The 6000-nt window shown below is 43.2% G+C and overlaps 1 non-coding gene across 1 annotated transcript; it reads right to left on the reverse strand.

Moving 5' to 3' along the window:
• Positions 1-2426: 2426 nt before the first annotated feature.
• TRNAS-GGA (transfer RNA serine (anticodon GGA)) lies at positions 2427-2499 on the reverse strand. The gene has a single exon. It is a non-coding gene; the product is annotated as a tRNA-Ser (tRNA).
• Between the last annotated feature and the right edge of the window lie 3501 nt (positions 2500-6000).

Consider the following 6000-nt stretch of genomic DNA (forward strand, 5'->3'; position numbering starts at 1 on the left):
GTATAAGTCCACTTCCAAAACAGATAAATCCAGAGTTCTGACTCCCTGCAACAGTGGGCAAAGTATTTAACCTTTGTAAAGTTTTACTTTCCTATCTGTAAAATGGGTATGATGTTAACTTTTCATATATTTTTCGTATGAAGTTAGAGGATTACACAAAGCTGGCACTATTTTAGTGAATAGCATTGCCATTTTCTGTTCAGAAGACAGAAACCTAGGGACTTCCCTGATGGTCCAGTGGTCCAGAGTCCACCTGCCAATGCAGGAGACACGGATTTGATCCTTGGTCCAGGAAGACCCCACTTGCCACACAGCACCTAAGTCCATGAGTCTCAACTACTGAAGCCTGTTGCAAAGAAATCTAACAAATTAAACCTATAAAAAGGTAAAATAAAAGTTAAGTATTCCAAACATCTCAACACTGTGTAGAGACTCAAATTCTCTTAAAACTTTCAGCTTGAAATGCCAATATTTAATGTAGGATTCTTTATACTATATTTGAATGCATATTATCTTGAACTAAAAACAAATAGATTTGGAGACCAGAAGAAAGGGGGCAGGACACAACCATTAACATAAACTGCTTAGAACCAACTAGATTTAACTTTCAGTAGATCTTGAGTCTCATTAAACAATAATTATAATTCATTATCCTCTAAATGACACACCCACAGGGGCCAGGACAGTTCAGGGCCCAAAAGGCCAAAAAGTGGGTGGTGGCTCCATTCTGAAAAATCCCCACCCCTCCTCCAAGCTGGTTAGAATGTTCCTCCCACTTATCAGCCCAGGAAACTACTCAGCCCATAAAAACTAACCACCTGGTATTTCAGGGCCCCCTCTCCTCTTCAGGCTTCCCAGGTGGCACTAGTGGTAAAGAATCTGCCTTTCAATGCAGGAGATACAGGAGACACAGTTTCGATCCCTGAGTCAGGAAGATCCCCTGGAGAAGGAAATGGCAACCCACTCCAGTCTGTGGGGTCACAAAGAGTCAGACATGACTGAGCACAATAGGACTGCAGCCCACCAGGCTCTTCTGTCCATGGGATTTCCCAGGTGAAAATACTGGAGTGGGTTTCCATTTTCTCCACGAGGGGATCTTCCCGACCCATGGATGGCACCCAAGTCTCCTGAGTCTCCTGCATTGGCGGGTGAATTCTTTACCACTGAGCCACCTGGGAAGCAGTGTATGAGGTCATAGAGAGTTGGACACCTAAAGATACACATAACACTTAGCCACTACAGACTGAAAAGATAAAATCCAAACTCATCTGGGGTTATCTCCAGAGAGAAAAGTAGGATGGGAGAAAGAAAGTAGGGGAAAGGGAACTTAATGCTTTTTACTCCATACAGTTCTACCAAAAAAAAGCATAAGTTTTTAATAGTTAAAATTTTAGAAAAATACCATTGAAAACTTAGGAGTCAATAGCAATTCTCGTTTTCCATTCTCCAATGTTTATTTACTAACATACAGACTATTTCACTAATTTCAGGGGTTGAGAAGATTCGAGTGCATAGGTGAGCACATGTCTAGAAACTTTCTTTACCAATGATTTATGAAACACTTTAAAGGCTGGACAATGTGCAGGAAAGGGAGTCAGGGTTCCATCAGAGAAAGAGAACCAGAAAAAGATATATACATTATAGCAGATGGAACTCTACTCCATGTTATGTGGCTCCATGTTATGTCCCTGGATGGGAGCAGAGTTTGGAGAATGGATCCGTGTATATATATGGTTGAGTCCTTTCGCTGTTCACCAGAAGCTATCACAACATTTGTTTGTTAATTGGTTATACCCCAATGCAAAATAAAAAGTTTAAAAGAGAAAAAATAAAACAAACAAACAAAAAGATATACATTAAGATGTAGGAGCTGGCACAGAGTCTGAAATCTGCAGCACAGGGTGGCACGAAGGACTGGTGAGAACTCTATGGCAGAAGCTTCAGTCCTCTACTGAAATATCTCCCTGGAAGCCTCTCAGTTCTGCTCTTAAATCCTTACTAACTGAATAAGACCCACTCAGATTATGTAAAATACAATCAAGCATTTTTTTTTGGCAGTGCTTCAGGGCATTCGGGATCTTTGTTCCCCTACCAGGGATTGAACCCTGTGACTCCTGCAGTGGAAGCAGAGTCCTAATCACTGGAATTCCAACTAAGGGATTACTGACTTCTTATCTAAGGGATTACTGACTTCTTATCTACAAAATACCCAACAACACCCAGATCAGTGTTTGACCGAATATCTGGGGCTTCACCAAAGTGAAGTCGCTCAGTCGTGTCCGACTCTTTGCTTCACCAAAGTGAAGTCGCTCAGTCGTGTCCGACTCTTTGCGACCCCATGGACTGTAGCCTACCAGGCCCCTCCCTGCATGGGATTCTCCAGGCAAGAGTACTGGAGTGGGTTGCCATTTCCTTCTCCAGGTGATCTTCCTGACCCAGGGATCGAACCCGGGTCTCCTGCATTCCAGGCAGACGCTTTAACCTCTGAGCCACCAGGGAAGCTGACCCATAAAATAGAATGTATATGTAAGAAACCAAACAGCAGCAACAAAAAAACCAAAGTAAAATTAAAAAAAAACAAAAACAAAAAAACAACCCACTACCACAGAGAGTTAACATTTGATTGCAGATTTGATTGTCATAGTACTAACTGCTTCATATCACTGACCCAGCTAAGCTCCATACTTGTCTTGGTTTAATCGTGGTTTAGTCATTAAGTTGTGTCTGACTCTTGCGGCCCCATGGACTGTAGCCCACCAAGCTCCTCTGTCAATGGGATTTTCCAGGCAAGAATACTGGAGTGGATTGCCATTTCCTTCTCCAGAGGGTCTTCCTGACCTAGGGATCAAACCCAGGTCTTCTGCATTGCAGGCAAATTCTTTACTGACTGAGCTATGAGGGAAGCCCAATACTTGTCTTGACATTGACACTGAAGTCGCTCAGGCGTGTCCAGCTCTTTGTGACCCCATGGACTGTAGCCTACCAGGCTCCTCTGTCCATAGAATTTTCCAGGCAAGAGTACTGGAGTGGGTTGTCATTTCCATAGTGTAGCTCATTTTGTTGCAGATAGCAGAGACTAACTCAATCTACTCATAAAAAGCAAATTTGTTTTACAGTCACATGTAGACAATAACTGGAAAAATGAGATGGTTTTGCTAGTGACTAAGAGGTTGGGCTTCCCTTATAGCTCAATCAGTAAAGAATCTGCCCGCAATGAAGGAGACCTGAGTTTGATCCCTGGGTCAGGAAGATCCTCTGGAGAAGGAAATGGCAACCCACTCCAGTATTCTTGCCTGGAAAATCCCATGGACAGAGGAGCCTGGTGGGCTACAGTCCATGGGGCCGCAAGAGTCAGACATGACTTAGTGACTAGACCACGAAGAGGTTCTAGTGACTAGCTACATTTCCTGGCTTTTTCAGGGACCACATGGCTTCTGTCTCTCTCAGTGTCTTTTTTCTCCCTAAGGGTAGAAGGCAGAAGGAGCAGAGGGTGTCAGAGGATAAGATGGCTGGATGGCATCACGGATGCAATGGACATGAACTTGGGCAAATTTCGAGAGATGGTGAGGGACAGGGAGGTCTGGCATGCTGCAGTCCATGGGGTCACAAAGAGTCATACGTGACTAGGCAACTGAACAACAACAAGGGTTCCCTCTGTTCGCCTCCATTACTTGCTGTCTTCTTCTGAAAGTTCCTGCTCCATATGACCTCAGCTTTTCATAGATTCTCCAATCTTCTGTTCTTTTTTTGTAATCTTAGTTCACCTATCAGGGATGGAACCCATGCCCCCTGCAGCGGAAGCATGGAGTCTTAACCACTGGACTGCCAGGAAGTCCCTCTATTTTTTATTCTTAGTCCTTAAATAATTTTTAAAATAAAATTCTATGTAGAGAAAAGTGCCAGAATCCTAAGCAACAGTTTGAGAATTTTCATAAATGTCTGACAAATAGCACAATCAACAAGTAAACACAAGGGACTTTCCTGGGGTTCCAGTGGTAAAGAATCCACCTTCCAATGCAGGGGATGCTGGTTCGATCCCTGGTTGGGGGTCTAAGATCCCACATGCCACCAAGCAACTAAGCCTGTGCACCACGAAGGAGTCCCATGTACTGAAACTAAGACCCGATGCAGCCAAAAATAGAAATAAAGAAATACATTTTTAAAAATGTTTAAAGAAATAAAACAAGGATTTTCCTAGTGGTCCAGTGGTTAAGGCTACATGCTTTCACTGCAGGGGGACATGGGTTGGATCCCTGGTTGGGGAAATTGCACATGCCATTAAAAAAAAAGAAAAGAAAACACAGCTAACATTCCAAAAGTTCCCCTTATTCTGCGTCCCAGCGCTTGTTTAAATGAAAAATTAGTAGTGAGAAGAGCTAATGATACATTTGGCAGAGAGAATAGCACTTTAAAGATGGAGAGGTTAGGGTAACATTTAAGGAGGTGCAGCTGTAGGAGAAGAGGAGTCTAGAGGGTGGGGCAGCACAGGACTGATCATGAAAAACCCTTTATTAAGTTGAGGGGTTTAATTTTTAAACCCGCAGGCTATAAAGAATGTCTGAAAGGATTTTTTCAAACAAAAAATAATTATGTCCTCATAAAAGGGATGTGACTTCTAGGGAGTAGCACCTATCTTTTGCTAATCAGCTGTAGAAGTTATAGTTGACTATGAAGGAAGAAATCCTACAGTACTGAGGTATGCCTAAGTCATCCTGGCTTACTACCTGTTGTAAGTGTACGCTAATTAGAACAGCCTGCTGTGTGGTCATTTAAATATGCATTGAAGAAAAGAATTAACCATTAAAGAAAAGAATTCATTTAAAACTCAAAATGGCGTCAAAATGGAACTGGGTAGCCATTGTAGATGTAGTTTCGGACATGTTCTTCCATGACTGAGAACTTGAACTTTCTGAACTGTATCTAACTCAGGGACACTACTAACCAATCTGAAAATAATATCCACTGCCAACTGCACGCTTATGGTCTCAAGGTCCCGCCTTGTAAAGATGCATCCATTTTAGGTCCCAACCAAACCTTGCTCAACAAACACCCTTACTCCTTGCCAGTTCCGGTTTTGATTCTTGAGGAACAACTTTATTCATTTCTCTTAATCATCCCAGGGTCAGGTAGCAGGCAACTATCGACCATCCCTATAGGTTAGAGTAGCTCTGGTGGCTCAGGCGGTAAAGAATCTACCTGCTATGCAAGACACCAGGGTTAGATCCCTGAGTCGGGAAGATCCCCCGGGGAAAGAAATAACAAACCACTTCAGTATTTTCGAGTGGGAAATCCCATGGACAGAGGAGCCTGGTGAGCCATAGGGTCACAAAGAGTTGGACACAACTGAGCAACTAACACACCATAGGTTAGAACCCGATGAAATTAATTCAAACTAGCCAGGCTTAACCTGTTTACCCTGCACTGCCGTGTCCTTCCTCTTTGTTGTTTAGCTGCTAAGTCATGTCTGACCCTTTTTCGACCCCATGGATTGTAGCCTGCCAGGTTCCATTGTCCGTGGGATTTTCCAGGTAAAAAGACTGGAGTGGGTTGCCATTTCCTTTTCCAGGGGATCTCCCCAACCCAGGGATCGAACCCACGTCTTCTGGCCTTTCCTCCTGGAAACACCAATAATGGTTCTGATCTAAACCTGTCCTTTCTGTCTTGTGTCTCCTGACCACTCTGCTGTTCTTCCCTGTGACCCTGTGTGGCATACTGTGCCTCCTGTGTTAAGATCTGTGAATATAATAAACTTTACTGTGTCTCCTCATGGCTGCACTTGAATGATCCTCTCACAAAGGAATATAAAACAGAAAAAAAAAGATATTAAACACTTTCATCCCCCAAGGAGGGACTGCCTCAGGCTTATAGGTCTTAAGATAACATTTAGCTATCTCCTTGACTCATTCCCTCAAGGCCTTGTATGCATCCAGTTGGTGCCTTTACCCCTAACCCAAGTCATACATAATACACTGAACTGTGGTGTTGGAGAAGACTCTTGAG

This window comes from Bos taurus, chromosome 5, assembly GCF_002263795.3.
Source record: "Bos taurus isolate L1 Dominette 01449 registration number 42190680 breed Hereford chromosome 5, ARS-UCD2.0, whole genome shotgun sequence".
Lineage (NCBI taxonomy): Eukaryota > Metazoa > Chordata > Mammalia > Artiodactyla > Bovidae > Bos > Bos taurus.